We start from the raw sequence: 20668 nt of genomic DNA on the forward strand, positions 1-20668 counted from the left end.
AGCTCGTTATTTTTGGCTGTGCATGGCCTTTGTTTAGTTGCGGTGCACGGGCTTCTCATTGTGATGGCTTCTCTTGTTGCGGAGCACAGGTTCTAGGGGCACAGGCTCAGTAGTTGCCCTGAGGCATTTGGGATCTTCCTGGACCAGGGATTGAACCCATGTAACCTGCATTGGCAGGTGGTTTCTTAACCTCTGGACTACCAGAGAAGTCCTGCCATTATTTTTATTCTTATTCTTATCACTATTATTACATGTGGCGTCGATTCCAGCAAGCAGCCTTGTGGATGAGCAGAAATGTTGACAGAGCGCCCCCCCGGCCACCGCCCCTTTAGGGATGCAAACATTGCTCAGGAACTGTTGCGCTGTTCAGGGTTCCCATCAGCCTCTGGACATTAGGAGGTTTCCTCTGGCTCTTTCTGGCTCCTTCACTTTGTAGACTCATCTACTCCCTTTCTGCTTCAACTAATTCCTGCTACCCTGAGCTAATTTCCCTGTATTCCTCCACCTGGTGACTTCTGTTGACTCATAGGTTTCAAAATTGTGTTTCTGTTTCCTATTTCAATGACAGGTAATCAAAAGCAGTTAGTTGGTTTCCCCTATCTGTCTTGCCAAGAACATTTTCTTTTCATTACTGTACATCTCAAGAAGGGAGAAGAAGGAACACTCGTAAAATTCAAGAAGGCTGAATCCCACATAGACTCATGTCAGGCCTCTTGTCCCTCGGTGACTCTAATGTGCCTTTTAGATGACTGTTGCCTGTTTACACAGGGAACACCTGCTTGGTACATAGAAATCAGTATCTTTTCCTACTAAGCTTCCAGTGTACTGAGAGGCTGCATCGCCCGCAAGTTTACAGAACTATAGCACAATTTGTAACAGGGGATTTATTTCCTTTTCATTCAGTTGTGGAATCATGAAGGGGTGAAGTGAAAGTCGCTCAGTCTTGTCAGACTCTGCGACCCAATGGGCTATACAGTCCTTGGAATTCTCCAGGCCAGAATACTGGAGTGGGTAGCCTTTCCCTTCTCCAGGGGATCTTCCCAACCCAGGGATCAAACCCAGGTCTCCCACACTGCAGGCAGATTCTTTCCCAGCTGAGCCACAAGGGAGCTGAGGTACAATTACCCACTTTCAACCTTGAGTGGAAACATTTGATATCAATTAAAACAACAGGGTAATACCCACAATAATAGGTCCAGTATTAAGATCTATAGATAGTTTAGAATTGCATATTAACACATATATGTGGAAACTAGAAAAATGGTACAAATGAATTGCTTTCCAGGGCAGAAACAGAGACACACATGTGCAGAACCATGCGTGAGGAAGGGGAGGGTGGGACGAATCGGAGAGTGGCACTGATGTATTTACACTGCTGTGTGTAAAAAGCTCGTGGGAAGCTGCCACGAGCACAGGGAGCTCACCGCTGTGCTCCGTGATGACCTAGAGGGGTGGGATGCTGGAGGGTGGGGTGGGAAGGAGGCTCAACAGGGAGGAGATATATGTACACATATAGATGATTCACTTCTTTGTACGCAGAAACGAACGCAACATTGTAAAGCAATTATATTCTAATTTAAAAAAGAAAGTTATAAAAAAAGAATCCACTGCTTATGTTTCTTATTTTACTCAGTTCACCCATCTCTTAAAGAAGACACCTATTTTAAGAGATCAAAATCACACCATTTGCTAAAAATAGGAGCAAAGCTTTAATATAAAAGATAATGAATTTCCTACTCTTCCAGGGAAGATTGCATTGCTTGAGGTTTTCCTGGGTACCTTGCTTTTTCCTCCCACTTTTTGTCATCCATTTGGGGACAGCAAAAGAAGCGAATATCAAACCATCATTTTGAGGCTTTTTAATAATGCTGACTGCAGCCATGAAATGAAAAAACGCTTACTCCTTGGAAGGAAAGTTATGACCAACCTAGACAGCATATTCAAAAGCAGAGACATTACTTTGCCAACAAAGGTCTGTCTAGTCAAGGCTATGGTTTTTCCAGTGGTCATGTATGGATGTGAGAGTTGGACTGTAAAGAAATCTGAGCACCGAAGAATTGATGCTTTTGAACTGTGGTGTTGGAGAAGACTCTTGAGAGTCCCTTGGACTTCAAGGAGATCCAACCAGTCCATCCTAAAGGAGAGCAGTCCTGGGTGTTCATTGGAAGGACTGATGAGGAAGCTGAAACTCCAATACTTTGGCCACCTGATGTGAAGAGCTGACTCATTGGAAAAGACCCTGATGCTGGGAAAGATTGAGGGCAGGAGGAGAAGGGGATGACAGAGGATGAGATGGTTGGATGGCATCGCCAACTCAATGAACATGGGTTTGGGTAGACTCCGGGAGTTGGTGATGGACAGGGAGGCCTGGCATGCTGTGGTTCATGGAGTCACAAAGAGTCAGACATGACCGAGCGACTGAACTGAACTGAACTGAGAGTGGGTCCTCCAAAGAGTCGATTCCAAGATGGCATTTGTGTGATCAAGATTTATTTGGAAAGGGAATTCTCTGGTGGTCCAGTGGTTAGGACTCTGAGCTTCCACTGCAGGGGGCTGGTGTTCAAGCCCTGGTCAGGGAACTAAGATCTTGCATGTCACTTGGTGTGTCCAAAAAACCCCATTTATTTGGGAAACTTATGGCAAAGATAGAGCTTCCCAGGTGGCGCTAGTGGCAAAGAACATGCCTGCCAATGCAGGAGTCGTAAGAGACACAGGTTTCATCCCTGATCAAGAAGATCCCCTGGAGGAGGGCATGGCAACCCACTCCAGTATTCTTGCCTGGAGAATCCCATGGACAGAGGAGCCTGTCAGGCTACAGTCCCTGGGTTGCAAAGAGTCGGACACGACTGGAATCAACTTAGCACTGACTCATGGGAAGGATAAAGAGGAAGGAGTACCAGAAGGCAGAGAGTTTTCAGACTATGATGCAAACCTGACTCCTGTGATGAAGAGCAGGAAGGAAGGGGAATTGGATAGGAAGAATCTTCCCAAAAAATTTTCCTCCAGGCCAACAGGGACTTTTGTGACTCAAGTCATCCATTAGAAGAGTACCATGTTTTATAGGACTAGCTCACTTGCAGTGCTTAGTCATTTGCTGGGTAGCATGATCTCAGTGTGACACAGCAGTGAATCAGAGGTACAGGAACTAGGGCTGTCAGTGAACTATGCTTCGTGCAGCCAGAGACCTGAGTGGCACTTTTTCATGACTACCATGGTTTCCAGTTTTGGCCATTTTTAACTGTGCAAACTTGAGTAAGTCATTCCAGGCTCAGAAACTAAATGGTTAATCTATCAATGAAGAGGGAAACCGTTCTATGTCACACAACTGCTGTGACACATCAGATCAGATCAGATCAGTCGCTCAGTCATGTCCTACTCTTTGTGACCCCATGAATCGCATCACGCCAGGCCTCCCTGTCCATCACCAACTCCCAGAATTCACTCAGACTCACATCCATCGAGTCAGTGATGCCATCCAGCCATCTCATCCTCTGTCGTCCCCTTCTCCTCCTGCCCCCAATCCCTCCCAGCATCCGAGTCTTTTCCAATGAGTCAATTCTTCACATCAGGTGGCCAAAGTACTGGAGTTTGAGCTTTAGCATCATTCCTTCCAAAGAAATCCCAGGGCTGATCTCCTTCAGAATGGACTGGTTGGATCTCCTTGCAGTCCAAGGGACTCTCAAGAGTCTTCTCCAACACCACAGTTCAAAAGCATCAATTCTTCGGCACTCAGCCTTCTTCACAGTCCAACCCTCACATCCATACATGACCACAGGAAAAACCATAGCCTTGACTAGACAAACCTTTGTTGGCAAAGTAATGTCTCTGCTTTTGAATATGCTGTCTAGGTTGGTCGTAACTTTCCTTCCAAGGAGTAAGCGTCTTTTAATTTCATGGCTGCAGTCACCATCTGCAGTGATTTTGGAGCCCCCAAAAATAAAGTCTGACACTGTTTCCACTGTTTCCCCATCTATTTCCCATGACGTGATGGGACCAAATGCCATGATCTTCGTTTTCTGAATGTTGAGCTTTAAGCCAACTTTTTCACTCTCCCCTTTCACTTTCATCAAGAGGCTTTTGAGTTCCTCTTCACTTTCTGCCATGAGGGTGGTGTCATCTGCATATCTGAGGTTATTGACATTTCTCCTGGCAATCTTGATTCCAGCTTGTGCTTCTTCCAGTCCAGCATTTCTCATGATGTACTCTGCATATAAGTTAAATAAGCAGGGCGACAATATACAGCCTTGACGAACTCCTTTTCCTATTTGGAACCAGTCTGTTGTTCCATGTCCAGTTCTAACTGTTGCTTCCTGACCTGTGTACAGATTTCTCAAGAGGCAGGTCAGGTGGTCTGGTATTCCCATGTCTTTCAGAATTTTCCACAGTTTATTGTGATCCACACAGTCAAAGGCTTTGGCATAGTCAATAAAGCAGAAATAGATGTTTTTCTGGAACTCTTGCTTTTTCCATGATCCAGCACATGTTGGCAATTTGATCTCTGGTTCCTCTGCCTTTTCTAAAACCAACTTGAACATCATTGCTGAAGCCTGGCTTGGAGAATTTTGAGCATTACTTTACTAGCGTGTGAGATGAGTGAAATTGTGCAGTAGTTTGAGCATTCTTTGGCATTGCCTTTCTTTGGGATTGGAATGAAAACTGACCTTTTCCAATCCTGTGGCCACAGCTGAGTTTTCCAAATTTGCTGGCATATTGAGTGCAGCACTTTCACAGCATCATCTTTCAGGATTTGGAATAGCTCAACTGGAAATCCCATCATCTCCACTAGCTTTGTATGTTAAAGTTCTTTGTAATCTATGAAGCACTCTGGAAATAGAAAATAATGTTACGATGGTGTGACCGAAGCCTTTCAAATGTTGTAGCTGTTAAAAAGCCATTGTGCTCCTTGACCACAATGCGTTGTCTTTCCCAAATTGCTCTGTATTTCCCATAGGCCCACTGCAGTGCTGGGCATCTAATTAGTAATGAGTAAATGTTTGTTGAATCATGATAGCAACTTTTGAGAGTTCTGCAAGGAAACACTCCATGACTGAGACGGTATGTGGGATAATGATTGTAGACACTGAAATTTATTCCCTCTGGCAGAAGGCCACATGGCAGGAGGCAAAGCATGGGGGAGGGTGGAGGAGGATTTTTGTTGATATGGTCTGCACTTGGATTTGGAATTGACGTAGCAGCTTCGTGCAAAGGGCATTATTCTTCCCAGAGCAGAGAAGGCTGGAAGAGAGTTTTGTAACCTTCTTGTTTTGCAATATAGCCTTTCTTTTGAGAATTTCTAAAATAATTCTGAAGCCAACTGAATTAAGACAATTCCCAATCTTCTTTTTAGATAACTTTACAGCATCACTCCTCTGAAGTTCATTTCCTAGAGTTGTCTATCATTTACATTATTGAGCCCTTTGAGTTTTACCAACTCATCCTTCCCTCCTTTTGAAGAAAAATCTGTTGGGGCTAAAATGTTTAAGGGGCAAGCACAGGAATGAGGGAAGTGGATAGTGGGGGTGAAGTGTGACTGGGTAATTTCTTAAGGAGCTGACTATAGCTCATCTGTTTGGTTCTATTTCCTGAGAACTCACAGTTTTATCTGTTCCTTCTTTCTACACTGCTTTGCACCAGCTCAGCATTTTCAGCATTCAAATGTTTGTTGAATGAACTAATGAATGAATTAGATGTGCTGGGTGCAGGAATCAACTAGAGAGAGTTTCTACCTTAATGGAACTTTTGGTTTAAGGGATGCTGGTGAAAAAAAAAATTATGTAAAAATAAAATGACAAACTATGATAAGTGTTGAAAAGAAAAAGCATGAGAAACATGAGGACCTGCTGAGGAGGAGGAGGCGGGGAGTATCTGGAATGTTAAGTGGCATCCTTCTGAGGGGCAGGATGGAGTCAACAGGGTGAAGAGGTGTGTGTGGGCATATGGATTCCAGGCACAGAGAAGGCCACGTGCAGAGACCCCGAGGGAGGGGCATGTGCCAGTCAAGTTGCCGAAGGAAGGTGGTCAGAGCAGAGAGAGAAAGCAGCAGAGATAAAGCAGAGAAATAAAGCTCTGGGTTTTCCCTGTGATGAACAACCAACAAACCTTTATGGCTGTCTACCGTGCAGCTAGCTGACTTCTGTTGTTATGATGTGTACTTATATCTGAGTCAGACATAACAGCTGCACAGCAAGACTCATTCTGCAGATAAAGAGGAATAAACTTAAATTCTAGGAGGAGAAATGTGAGTTTTAGCTAGAGAACCGTTGAGGGCCCCTGGGACTATTGAGTTCAGATAAGAGCTGCTACAGATCTTCTTTTGTGAAGAACAGATCAGACAAAGGGAGGAGGTTTCGCTCCCTTGAAAGGATCAGGGATCTGGAGGCGAGGTTCCAGCTCTGATGGTTCCATGATTGGCTGTGTGACCTCAGACCACATCACCTTTTTAGTCATCACTTTCCCCATCCATAACACCTGAGGTTGGGGCTCAGGGATCTCTGACATATTTGCTTCTGACTGGGGTCAAATTCACAATGACTAAAAAGGGAAGAAGGCGTGCATCAGGAAAAATGTTCCCCATCTGTGAACCCCTGAGCCACAGACCATTTCTTTGGGGACAGTGAAGGCTCATCTGGGGCTCTTGAATGAGGTTGCCTTGTGAGTTACTATGTAACCTGCTCAGTCCTCACTTGCAAAACCTTCTCCCTATCCCTTGTCTTCCTGTTCTGCCTCTTGGAGACTCTTACATCACTGCCTAGTCCACAGGCATCAACCTCCTAGCCTTCCCCATGAGGGATCAGTAGAAAGAACCCAACTTTTTTCTCCTTTCCTGTGGCGCCATCAGGAAGTGCAAGAGGGGACTTCCCAGTGGGTAAGACTCTGAGCTCCCAACACAGGGGGCCTGGGTTCCATCTCTGATCAGGAAACTAGATCCCACATACTACAACTAAGACCCAGTACAACTCAAATAAATAAATATTTTTTCTGAAAGTGCCAGAGAAAGTAACAAAGGGTAGTGGGTCAGTTCCTTGAGGTTGCCATACAAATGACCACAGACTGGGAGGCTTAGAACAACAGAAAAGTATCCTCTCCCAGGTCTGGAGGCCAGAAGGCTGAATTCAAGGTGCTGAGAGGACCATGCTCCCTCTGAAGGCTCTGGGAGAATCCTTCCTCTTCCAGCTTCTGGTATCTCTAGGTGTTCCTTGGCTTGTGGCCACATCGCTCCAATCTCTCCTTCTTCACATGGCCTTCTCTGTGTGTCTTCTCCTTTTCTGTTTCTTGTGAGGACACTTGTCATTGGATTTAGTCCCCACTCTCAGGTGACACTAGTGGTAAAGAACCCACCTGCCAGTGCAGGAGATGCAAGAGACGTGGGTTCAATCCCTGGGTCGGGAAGATCCCCTGGAGAAGGGCATGGTAACCAACTCCAATATTCTTGCCTGGAGAATCCCATGGACAGAGGAGCTTGGTGGGCTATGGTCCATATGGTCCCAAAGAGTCAGACACAACTCAAGAGACTTAGCACAACACAACATGGGGGTAATCTAGAACTTAATTACATCTTCAAAGATTCCTCTCTTTTTTTTGCAAATGAGGGCACATTCACAGTTTTCAGAATGTGCAGAATTTTTCAGAATATCTTTTGGGGCACCACCATTCACTCCACTACAGGCCATGACTTCTGAGACATTTGACCCACCAAAATGCCTTCGTTTTATTGATTTTTCTCCTTTCTAAACTTGACTTCTTGAAATAACATCATACTACAAGTTCCAATGAAATGCCAGAGAGGAGACAGCAGGCTGGAGAGCCTGAGCGCACAGGCTCTGAGGGTAGGTGGTGGTGGTGTTCAGTCACTAAGTCGTGTCTGAATCTTTGTGACCCCATGGGCTGTAGCCTGCCAGGCCTCCCTGTCCTTCACCGTCTCCTGGAGTTTGCTCAAACTCAAGTCCATTGAGTCAGTGTCAGTGATGCCATCCAACCATCTCATCCTGTGTCGCCCCCTTCTCTTCCTGTCCTCAATCTTACCCAGCATCAGGGTCTTTTCCAATGAGTCGTCTCTTCGCTTCAGGTGGCCAAAGTACTGGAGCTTCAGCTTCAGCGTCAGTCCTTCTGATGAATAATCAGGACAGGTGGCCTTGGTTCAAACCCCAGCACTTACCAGCCCCTCTGTGACTCAGTTTCACCATTCATAAATTGGGTACAATAACAGTACCTACCTCTGAGGGCTGTTGTGGGACTTAAATAGGATAATACTTGTTAAAGTATCTAGAACTGGCCTCAAGAAAAGTGAAAACACTTTACTTGTGGGAGTATGTGTGGTAGTATGTGGGAGAAGGGGGCGACAGAGGATGAGATGGTTTGGATGTCATCACTGACTCAATGGACATGAGTTTGAGCAAGCTCCAGGAGTTGGTGATGGACAGGGAGGCCTGGCGTGCTGCAGTCCATGGGGTCACAAAGAGTTGGACAAGACTGAGCAACTGAACTGAACTGAAAGTGAAAAAACGTATTACAAAGCAGTAGAGGATGGTGAAAACGACTAACTTGGATGGCTAGATGGTGGCTAGAAAGTATCCAGGGCTTTGGCACTGTCTGGAGCTGGGGTTTCTTTGAGCCTCAATCCACCTGTGGCTACCTGACTTGGAATAAAGCACGCCAGTGGCCACTCCCCTCAGGATCTGCTCTGAGCTGCTGTGTTTGTGGATCAGCGTCCTGGGCTCTGGCGGCCAAGCCAAGCAGCAGGCACTGGGTTTCAGATAGGGAGCTACCAGGTGGACACAGCAGAAAGGGCATTTCTGGGGAGACACCCGCCCCTCCAGAGGCAATCTATTGACCCACTCCATGCTAGAGGGGAGCCTTTCTCCTCCCAAGACCAGTTCTGGACACTGCCTCTGGCCCTGCTTTGAATCCAAGAAGATAGTGAGCACGAGTACTTCCAGGCACGGTCAGAAGCTCTCCGTGGCCAAGGTGAGACCGGTTGCTCTTTTTCTTATGACTGAGCAGGACTCAGTCATAGAAAAAGACTGGGCTGTTGGGAGCCCTTTGGGATGTGGCTCCTCTGTTTGTGCTTAGAGACCTGAGTCATGATGGGTGAGGTCTCAAAGTGCAAAGGGGCTGGGCTTCAGCAATGGATACTGTGTGGCTGTAGGCAAGTTTCCACATCTCTCTGAGCTATGGGGTTTAGCCTCTGGGGAGGATTGCACTCTTGTTAAACCTGTGGCTCTAATTGGTATTTGGGAAGAGGTATAGAGCAGAGGTTTGATGGAGCTTGGTTGCAGCTTAGAGCTGTGGGATCTTAGGCAGGTTACTTAACCTCTTACACTTTTGTTTTCACATTTGTAAAAGGGATTGAACACTGCTGTCAGATGGTTACTGGGACAACTAAATGAAAAAACTGTATGCAGGACCTTAAGCCAATGCCTGACTTATCCTACATGCTTAATCAGCTCAGTTCAGTTGCTCAGTCATGTCTGACTCTTTGTGACCCCATGGACTGCAGCATGCTAGGCTTCCCGGTTCATCACCAGCTTCTGGAACTTGCTGAAACTCATGACCATCGAGTTGGTGATGTTATCCAACATCTCATCCTCAGTTGTCCCCTTCTCCTGCCTTCAGTCTTTCACAAGCTTAATGAACAGCAGCTATTAAGATTTCCCCGGAGCACTTCGAATAATGACAGTCAATAATGAAATGGATGACTCTATTGAGTAAATTAAACACTGTACAATGGAAACTGTTTAATCCCAGCATGGTCTAGAAGGAAAAGCATTCAGCTGGCCATGGGAGACTCAACTCTGTCCCCAGCTTGGCCAGTTTGTAGCTGGGTGACTGAGCAAGTTGCCTAACCTCTCTGAGCCTCAATTTTCTTGACTTGAAATAAGAATCATAGTAGCTATTTTCTTTTATTTGCCAGGAGCTGATCTAAGGGCTTTTCATATATAAACTCAATCCTTGTTACTTTGTGAAGTAGATATTTGTTAATACCTATTTTACAGATGAGGAAATGGAGGCATAGAGGAGTTATGTCATTTGCTTCAGTTGCACGGATTATAAAGAAGAGGCCAAGGTTAGATATGAGCCTGTGTTCTTCCCAGGATGCCATGGAAAGACTGCCATGCTGTGTCCTCTCACAGAGCTTCTGTTAGGGTCCCACATGTGACAAAGTGCTTGGGGGGAGGGAAGAGTATGGTCCAGGTAGGACCCAGAGTCCCCATGTACCTCCTCAGGTCTGGGCTCCACTGCATCTTTGTTTTATGTGTGTGATATTCATTACTGTGTAAACTAGGATTTTAAGCAGGAGTTAAACAGGAGTAAGTAGAGGCTTCCCTGGTAGCTCAGTGGTAAAGAACTCACCTGCCAGTGCAATGATCCCTGCATTGGGAAGATCCCTTGGAGAAGAAAATGGTAACCCACTCCAGTATTCTTGCCTGGGAAATCCCACGGACAGAAGAGCCTGGTGGGTTACAGTCCATGGGGTCAAAAACAGACACTTAGCAACTGGCAAGCGCATATGAGTTCAACATAATCTCCACTTCTGATATTGCTCCTAGAGAGGATTGGAAGTAAATGAGGTTTTCATCATTGTTTATATGGAAAAATCTTTACTAAGAGTCTCAAGGACTCAATATAACTTTATACCTCTTCTATTAGTGTTTAGACCTCTACTATTAGTGTTTCTAGGTGGAGCCTGGGAGGGACAGGACTGGGATGCCCCTCCCAGTTTGGGACCCTGAACTGAGGCTGAAACCCCAAGGACAGTTAGTCCTGGGGAGGGTTTTTTTTCTTCCCAGCCAAAAAGCTCAAACTTCAGCTTTTGCAAAAGTAATTTCAAAGGAAACCCAGCAGAGCCTTCAAGAACGTCTTGGCTGAGTGCCGGAGAGACAGTTGATGGCATTCTGTTGTTCCTGAGACCCTGTAAATCTCACACACAAGACTCCCTCGAGACAAGCTGTTCTACAAAACCTCTCCAAAATGCCTTCAATGTTATGTCTGGTTGCATGAGTTGATAGATGACCCTTCAGATTCATTTCCTTTTATGCAGGATATCAGTGAAAAGAAAAGCAATGAATTTCTGGTGGGGATTTGTTTTTCCTCTGTGATCTGTTCGGGGTCTGGCTGACTGGAAGCTGTTTGTGAGTCATTGCATTGACTTGCCTCACTATATTTCAAGTTTTAACTGACAAGAGAGCTTCACTCGACTGCTCTAATTAAAGTCCCTACTTTGGGAACACATCAGCTTGAGTGAAGTAGATTTTCCCTCCTCATGGTTGCAGATGCCATTAAAGAATTCAAGTGTGTGAAGGAGATGGGATCCTATGGAGGTTGTATCTGAAGTGCTGTAGCCTTTCATTTTCAGCCTTGATTTGCTTTTTCTTTCATCAGTTGTGAAATTCTTTTCATTTGACTTTTTAAGTAGACAGAAGAAAGTGGTTAGGTTATCGTAGTTGACCCCCTGGAATATTTTCTGTAATGCACAGGAGTTCTGAAGGAGAGCTCTGTGGAAGAATAAAGGCCACTTTTTCCATTTATTTATTTTAAGTTAATTTTTATTGGAGTATAGTTGCTTTACCATGTTGTGTTCGTTTCTGCTGTGCAGCAGAGTGAATCAGCTCTCCGTACACATACATCCCCTCTTTATTGGGTTTCCTTCCTGTTCAGGTCACCACGGAGCACTGAGTAGAACTCCCCGTGCTGTGCGGTAGGTTCTCCTTAGTCACCTACTTAATGCAGGTGTGGTCTGTTATCAGCTCTCTGCCCCACCTGTGTTTGGAGAGGAAGGGCTATGGAAGTCCACACCTGCTGAAGTCTTAGCATTCCTGGGGGGTAAATATGTGAATAAATGGGGACCCAGAAGCCCCAGCAATTTCCATAAGCAAATATGACCTTGGTCTGGTTCCTAGGTCTTAGATCTTTTTCCTGGGTCTTAGTTTCCCTATCTGTCGAATAAGTAGGCTGGTCTTGAAGAGCAGTTTTCAAACTTCAAAAGTTTATTTATGTATTCCTTGAACTCCTTAACACAGAAAACAGGTGATGATGAAGCCCCTCAGATCGAAGGGGTGGAGGGAAGAGGGCAGACTGGGCCATCTTGATCTTTCCTTACTTCCTCCTACCTTGACCCCCTGGGTAGACACCCTGGCTTGAGATCATTGATAACCCCTCCCACCAAATATCTAGAATTCTTTTTCCAATCCCTCCTTTCACTCAGCATCTTTACTGTAGTCATTCTGCCCAAAGATAGAAGTGAAAATGACTTTATTATTTCATCTCTTCCTGACTGAAACTGGATAGTCCTGTTATAAATCACTGAACTATTCTGTCTTGGAAGAATGCATGTAAATTTCCATCTCCCCTTTGTATGTTTTGGAAGTATTTGTAGTCATCAATTTGTGAAGTAGTAAACTCCTCATCACTGTAGTCTTTGAGGCTAGGGTTGGCTTGTCAGCTGAAAGCCTTTTTTATTAACTATTTTATCAAACAAATACCTCTTGAGGACCTAGTATATGCAAAGCACACACGTGTGCCCCAACCTTGCCTAATGGGGAGGATGGACATACATATAAACAATTCGTAAGGGAATGACTGGCTTTACCAGCTTCAGTTCAGTTCAGCTCAGTTGCTCAATCGTGTCTGACTCTTTGCGACCCCATGAACCGCAGCACGCCAGACCTCCCTGTCCATCACCAACTCCAGAGTTTACCCAAACTCATGTCCATTGAGTCAGTGATGCCATCTAACCATCTCATCCTCTGTTGTCCCCTTCTCCTCCTGCCTTCATTATTTTCCAACATCAGGGTCTTTTCAAATGAGTCAACTCTTTGTATCACGTGGCCAAAATATTGGAGTTTCAGCTTCATCATCAGTCCTTCCAATGAACACCCAGGACTGATCTCCTTTAGGATGGACTGGTTGGACCTCCTTGCAGCCCAAGGGACTTTCAAGAGTCTTCTTCAATACCACAGTTCAAAAGCATCAATTCTTCTGTGCTCAGCTTTCTTTATAGGTTACAAATAAGTCACACTGTCTTTTATCGTTCAAAGTCATTGCTTTAATAGGTTTGAAGAGTGGTCAATTTGTCTTTGGTAAAGACAAGCCTTCCTACTCTTGTTTCCCTGGGAGCATAAAGCACAGGTTTGCTTTTAAATATTTTGTACCTTTAAAAAAATGTTTTTGACATGTACACACTGCTTTATTTACTTATTTATGGCTAAAACAGTTCTTCATTGCTGCATGCAGACTGTCTCTAGTTGCAGAGATCAGGGCCTACCCTCTAGTTGCAGTGCACAGGGTTCTCACTGCAGTGGCTTCTCTTGTTGCAGAGCACAGGTTTTAGGCATGTGGGCTTCAGTACTTGTGGCACAGAGGCTCAGCAGTTGCAGCTCAAGGGCTTTAGAGCACAGGCTCAGTAGCTGTGATGCTCAGGCTCAGTGGCTCCACGGCATGTGGAATCCTCCCGGACCTGGGTCGAACCCATGTCTCCTGTGTTGGCAGGAGGATTCTTTTCCACTGCCACCAAGGAAGGCTGTTTTTAAATATTAAGCAAAGAGATAATTTTACTTACAGTCTTAGATTTTGCTCCCATCACTCTCAACTGTATTTCTACTGAAAAGGAATCCTTCTGTGATAAAAGATGTCCCAGGACTTCCTGAGACAGTAACACTCTGGGGTGTATGTGGATGCTTACCCATTTCAGATCACGGCCACTGAACTGGGACGGGCTTCCAGCTTCAGCCACGTCCTGGGCCAGCACTGGCCTTCCTCATGACTTTCTAGTCTTGGTGTTGGGCATTGGTCAACAATCTAGATTCAGTCATCCTCATCATGAACCCCCCAGGCATCTGCAGTTCCAGCCACGCTTCAGTGCCTCTAAGGCTAAGAACCCTGTTGGATTTATCTTTGTACAGCAGCGCCTACCACAGGGCCTGGGCCACAAACAAAATCCATGACCTTTTGTTCAATCACCTTCAATCATCCCCAAGTAGTAGAGAAAGAACCAACCGACAAAAGATGTTCAGGCATGATAAAGAGAGAGAAAAAAAGAGATGCATTGAAAAAGGGAATGATTTTAAGAAATGGATGAAGACCGAGGCTGGGTGACAGCCAGGGGTGATGCACCATTTAACAGAGAACAAATGCACCATTTAACAGAGAACTCCCCAGCTCCAAGGTGAGTATTAGGATAAGGCTTAGCCACTGACTTTTGAGATTGTTCTCTTCTCTGATTATGCTCTGCTCTGATTATGGTCTTAACTCTTTTCTGTCTGATATGATAGATTTTTTAAAATACATGTTTTAATTTTTCGCCTGGGAAGGGTCTTTGTTGCTGCACGCAGGCTGTCTCTAGTTGTGACGAGCAGGGGCTATTCTTCATTGCGGTACAAGGGCTTCTCGTCATGGTGACTTCTCTTGTGGAGCATGGGCTCTAGGGTGTGGACTCAGTACTTATGATGCATGGGCCTAGCTGCCCTGTGGCGTGTGGGATCTTCCCGGATCAGGGAAGAGCTAGTGTCCCTTGCATTGCAAGGTGGATTCTTAACCACTGGACCACCACGGAAGCCCCTGATACTTTACATTTTTAAATAGAGACAGAGAGCTTCCAATGAATTCTTGCGGCTCTTTCTCTGTGTGTGCTCTATCTGCCCATCTATCTGTCTGTGTGTCCTACAGTCACTGAGCCTATGCCAGGCATTATGGAGGTACAGACATAACAATAGTAATGGTTACTGCCTTCAAAAGTTCAGCATCTAACAAAAGAGAATGATATTTTCAAGGAACTCTTATGATCCCTATAACAAATGATTTCATATTATAGAAATAAGGACAAAGGGCCAGTGGAATCCAGAGGAAAGAGTGACTTGATTCCTCCTTACGAAACTAAGAAGTGTTCACATAAAAGGAGGTGGCCGAACTTTCCTAGAAGAAAGATGTGGGTGTTGACAGTAGAGACGGGAGATGTTACCTTCAGTGGAGGCCCTGGAGTGAGATTAGGTTCATGGACAGAAGCGTGTGATGAGTTTAGGAAGAGCTGTCCACTGGACTGGAGAACAGAGTATGGGAAGTCAAATACCAGATTAGTGAGCTGAGCATATAATGTGGAGAGCCCTAAGGGACATTCGTAGAATGTCGATCCAGTTTTTTCTTTTAATTAACATGTTTAGGATATGGTGGGCTTCCCTAGTGGTTCAGTGGTAATGAATCTGCCTGCCAATGCAGGAGATGTGGGTTCTATCCCTGGGTCGGGAAGATCCCCTGGAGAAGGAGATGGCAACCCACTCCAGCATTCTTGTCTGGGAAATCTCAGGGACAAAGGAGCCTGGTGGGCTACGGTCCATAGGATTGCAAAGAGTTGGACACAACTTAGCCACTAAACAGCCATAGCCATACAATATAGCACTTCAGTGTTTACAAATAGAATGTTGTATGTTTTATATCATTTGATCTTCATGACAGCTATCTAAGAGAGGCATAACTTATCCTCTAATTTATAGATGAAGAAACAGGTGCAGAGACTTCCCTGGCAGTCCAGGGGTTACACCTCACCTTCCAGTGCAAGGGGTGTGTGTCTGATCCCTGGCTGGGGAGCCGAGACCCCACCTGCCTCAGGGCCCAAAAGCCAAGACAGACAAACAAACAAACTAAACATAAAAGCAATGTTGTAATAAATTCAATAAAGACTTTAAAAATGGTCCACATCAAAAAAAAAAAAAAACAAACCAACAACAGGATCTAAAAAGAAAAAGAAACTGAGGTGCAGAAAGCTTAAAGATTTGTTCAAGTTCCCATAATTAGCAGGTGGCTGAGCTGATAATCAAATCCAAGACTTTGGATCCCAAAATCTATGTTTCTAAAAAATGAAGCATTTTGTTGAAGCATATTATTGTTCTTTAGCTGCTAAGTTGTGTCCAGTTATGCAGTCCTATGAACTGGAGCCCACCAGGATCCTCTGTCCATGGGATTTTCCAGGCGAGAGTACTGGAGTGGGTTTTCATTTTCTTCACCAGATGATCTTCCTGACGCTTGACATATACACATAAAATACACACACAAATTATAAATATAAGACTTGAAAAATTTCATAAGTGGATAGAGTAAATAGTAATCTCTATTAAGTTAGGGAGGTTTTACATCTTTCCAATATTGCATTTTTACATCTAAGAGCATGGAGTATCCCTTCACTGATCTTATTTTGAAATTTCTGGTATAGAAATCTTGCTCATATTTCTTAGGTTTATTCCCAGGTTTTTAAATTTTTTGATGCTCTTATGATATCTTTTATTTATAATTTTACTTAATAGTTTATTATTGGTGTGGTGGTGGTGGTTTACTTGCTAAGTCGTGTCCAACTCTTGCGACCCCAAGAACTGTAACCCTCCAGACTCCTCTGTCCATGGGATTTTCTAGGCAAGAATACTGGAGTGGGTTGCTGTTTCCTTCTCCAGGGGATCTTTCGCATGTAGGAATCGAACCCAGGTCTCCTGCACTGCAGGCAGATTCTTTACCAACTGAGCTATGAGAGAATCTCCTTGTTGTTGATATAGAAATGTATAATAGATTTTTAAAAAATTGACCTTGTTTCTAGATGACCTACTGAACTCACTTACTAATTCAACAAATCAAACTTTATTTATTTATTTTTTGACTGGCTACGTGGTTTGTGGGATCTTAGTTCCCTGACTAGGCCCTCAGCCTTGAAAGCAAGGAGTCCTAACCACTGGACTTCAAGGAAATCCTTCACTTATTAATTCAACTAATCAAACTTTATTGAACTGTTAAGAGAGGGCTTCAAGTACAGTGTTGGATAGAAGGGCTGATAGCAAACATCTTTTTTTTAATTGGAGGAAAATTGCCTTAAAAGGTGTGTTGGTTTCTGCCTTACAACAATGTGAATCAGCCATAAGTATACATATGTCCCGGAGAAGGCAATGGCACCCCACTCCAGTCCTCTTGCCTGGAAAATCCCATGGATGGAGGGGCCTGGTGGGCTGCAGTCCATGGGGTCGCTAAGAGTCGGACACGACTGAGCGACTTCACTCTCACTTTTCACTTGCATGCATTGGAGAAGGAAATGGCAACCCACTCCAGTGTTCTTGCCTGGAGAATCCCAGGGACGGGGGAGCCTGGTGGGCTGCCGTCTATGGGGTCGCACAGAGTTGGACATGACTGAAGTGTCTTAGCAGCAGTAGCAGCAGCATACATATGTCCCCTCCCTCTTGAACCTCCCTCCCTCCCACCCTGCCCCACCCCACCTGTCTAGGTTGTCATGAGCTCCCTGTGTTGTACAGAAACTTCCTACTAGCTGGCTATTTTGTATATGGTAGTGTATGTTTAAGCACTACTGTCTCAATCTGTCCCACCCTCTTCCTCCACTGCTGTGTTCACAAGTCTGTTCTCTGTGTCTTGATAGCAAACATCTTTGCATCCTTTTTTAAAAATCTTAGAGAAAGTCTTTTAGTATTTATCATTGATGTGATATTAACTCTAGGATTTAGGTAGATATTCTTTACCATATTAAGGAAGTTCTATGCTCTTCTGCTTTGCAAATGGAGACTAGTTTGCAGGAAGGAGAAAGAATGGATCCAGAAAGGCCAAGTTAGAGTGAGGTCTGTATGAGAGTTGGAGCAGGGTGGCTGCAAGGAGGGAATGTGAGAGAGGGATGCTCTGGGTTCTCTTCCTCCTCAAAGGCTCTTATGTGGTAACTGCTCATCTCATAAAAATTTCAAAAGAGAAAAGAACACTACAAATTGCCAGAGTTCCTTTCTCTGGGTGTCCCAATGGTGCTGTTTATTATTAGCTGTTTTGTGATGAAGATGTGGTCCAATCCATTTAGAAAAATCTGAATACTCTATCGCTCTCTTTGGAAAGTCATGATGAAGGTCAGCATATTAAAGGCTCGGAGAATCCTACAAAGGGAGGATTTAATTTAATTATTTAATTTAATATAGCACCCATCCTTCTGTCTTTGATGTCCATTACACCAATAAAATGAGACTCAAAAGGAATTTTAGAGATCCTCTCTTTACCCTTTATTGAGTTGACTGATACTCATCTATAACAAAATCTTTATATGTCAGTCTGTTGGTTTTCTTAAGGTTATAACTGTATCTTTCTCTTTCCCTGTTATGTTCAAAACCATTGAGAAATAGACCCATGTGGAAAATTGGGATCAACATATCACCTTTATTTCTGGCAAAGGTAGATTGGAGGAAGCTGAATGGATTGGAGTCCAGATCAATTTTCATATACTTCACTGTGACTCTGGGGGACTCACCCACCCAGCTGCACGCGGGGATAAGAATCTCTGCCTCAGTGACTTGTAATCACTACAGTGACCTGTAGTAGGAGCAGAAAGCAGAATACAAATGTTCTGCAGGAAAGCTGACTCAAAGAGGGGAAGACCACATGGGAACAGAAACCTTTAACATGACCTGAGAGAAACATGCCAACCAGTGGATGTCATAATGTTATCATTGTGCCAAAAGATACTCAGGGAATAGATGTGAAAAAGAAATTTGGGGGAGTAAAGAAAAGATGGAATTCTCAAAAGGGTGGAAACTTGAAGACTGATTTATGCTGGAACATAGGGAGAGAGAGATGCTTGTTCTAAATAAGTCTATTTGGGACGTAGAGATTGATCCTTTTATCTTTAGAACAGAGATCAGGGCTCTGATTAGCCAGCATATAAAGAGGATGAAATAAAAATGAACATTTTCTTAGGGACCCAGGAAAGAGAAAGCTTGGGGCCAGGGGAGTCCAGCAGCCCTAAGTATGCTGAGTCAATGACATGACCTGCCAAATTTGTTTCTCTATTTTCCTTGCTCTCCAGCCAACCCGGTCATACACTGATCTTAGCTAGAGAGGAGGAGGAACAGGAGAGGATGGAGGCTAGTGACCATGGGTTAAAAAGGTTCCTCCTACCCTTGGAAGATGGCTTCAGTAGTGGGCGCTCTTGGTGTGCTGCAGGGTGGGTGAGAGGCATGCGAGGAAAAAGTCTCCATTTTCCCGAAACAGACCTACAACAACACCTCCTACCACTATGCCCTTGAGTTTTTGGCAAGGGTTTCTGAAGGACTGTCAGAGACTGGCTTAACCCAGGATGGTTCTACCCAATGTGATGCCAGATTATTCCAGAGTCACCCTTGGCTCAGAGAAACCACAGGAGGGAGGATTCATTAGCATCCTTGGAGGTGCATTTCCTAGACTCTGGCAAGTGAACTAGCAAGGTTTTCAGTGACAATCTGCTGAGCTGGTGATATCTGAATCTCACTGTGATGGCTGATGGGGCTGGAATATACAAAATGAGGACCTACCAGAGAAACATCCGTTTACCTCAACAAGGTGGGAGATTCTATATTACAGTAGGCAAAAATGGAGTGTTTCCCACCAGACTGGGAATCAGTTCTCCATCTACTCAGGCTTCCCAGGTGGCGCTAGTGGTAAAGAACCTGCTTTCCAATGCAGGAGACATGAGACATGGAGTTCGATCCATGGCTCAGGAAGATCCCCTGAAAGAGGGCATGGCAACCCATTCCAGAATTCTTGCCTGGAGAATCCCATGGACAAAGGAGCCTGCTGGGCTATAGTCCATGGGGTTGCAAAGAGTTGGACACAACTGAAGTGACTTGATGCTTTTGAACTGTGGTGTTAGAGAAGACTCTTGAGAGTCCTTTGGACTGCAAGGAGATCCAACCAGTCCATTCTAAAGGAGATCAGCCCTGGGATTTCTTTGGAAGGAATGATGCTAAAGCTGAAACTCCAGTACTTTGGCCACCTGATGTGAAGAGTTGACTCATTGGAAAAGACTCTGATGCTGGGAGGGATTGGGAGCAGGAGGAGAAGGGGATGACAGAGGATGAGATGGCTAGATGGCATCACTGACTTGATGGACGTGAGTCTGAGTGAACTCCGGGAGTTGGTGATAGACAGGGAGGCCTGGCGTGCTGCGATTCATGGGGTCGCAAAGAGTCGGACACGACTGAGCGACTGATCTGATCTGAACTGAACTGAACTGTAGCAACTTAGCAGGCAAGAACACACTGCATCTACTCAGTTCATTGCCTGGGACACCTCAGACCCAATAGAGGACTGACCCTTCTCTCAAACCGAAGGACTCGGTTTCATCAAGACTGAGCTAATCCCATGCAGAATTAGAGAGGACAACCAATTCTATGGGCTAATTGTTGGGATGAAGGTTGAGTGGAAGAGGAGTTGAGATTGGACAATAAAATTCACCCAGCCTACCCAAATAAATTCACTAAGTACTTTGAATTTCCTAAATGGTATTGTTCCTGCTGGTTAAAAAATTATCTTTGAACTTCCTTAAAACATATAAACCTTGTCTCTGAGAACACAGCTCATCAGCACTGATAATTTAGCCATAAGAGTTTGAAACCCTGCTGCACTTCAGAATCACCTGGGGAACTTAAAAAACTACTGTGCCTTGGCCCCACTCTGACCAATGAAATCAGGCTGTCTGGGATGGGATCTGGCCACAGTGTGTGAAAGAGTTTTAGAAGGCTCTTCAACAAGAACCCGATGTACAACCAAAGTTGATCATCATTGCTCTGAACAAATAGGATATGATCAGGAGAATAGTAATGGGCAGATCATAGGGAGAGGGGAAGAAACATTTCAGAGTCTTGACAAGGCAGGACGTCATGTGAATTTATATTTTCAC

At 44.6% G+C, this 20668-nt stretch overlaps 1 protein-coding gene across 2 annotated transcripts in view; it reads left to right on the forward strand.

The window, feature by feature from the left end:
• FER1L6 (fer-1 like family member 6) overlaps nucleotides 1-20668 on the forward strand; it is a 175765-nt gene that overhangs the window by 15746 nt on the left and 139351 nt on the right. Inside the window, exon 1 of one of the 2 annotated variants that reach the window (XM_005891962.3) lies at nucleotides 8718-8964. The exons of the other annotated variant lie outside the window; for it this stretch is intronic. The gene's annotated coding sequence lies outside the window, so the exon portion shown is untranslated. Of the gene's footprint in view, nucleotides 1-8717; nucleotides 8965-20668 lie in introns of those variants that run through there. 2 annotated transcript variants of the gene reach the window in all.

Source organism: Bos mutus, chromosome 14 (genome assembly GCF_027580195.1).
Source record: "Bos mutus isolate GX-2022 chromosome 14, NWIPB_WYAK_1.1, whole genome shotgun sequence".
NCBI lineage: Eukaryota > Metazoa > Chordata > Mammalia > Artiodactyla > Bovidae > Bos > Bos mutus.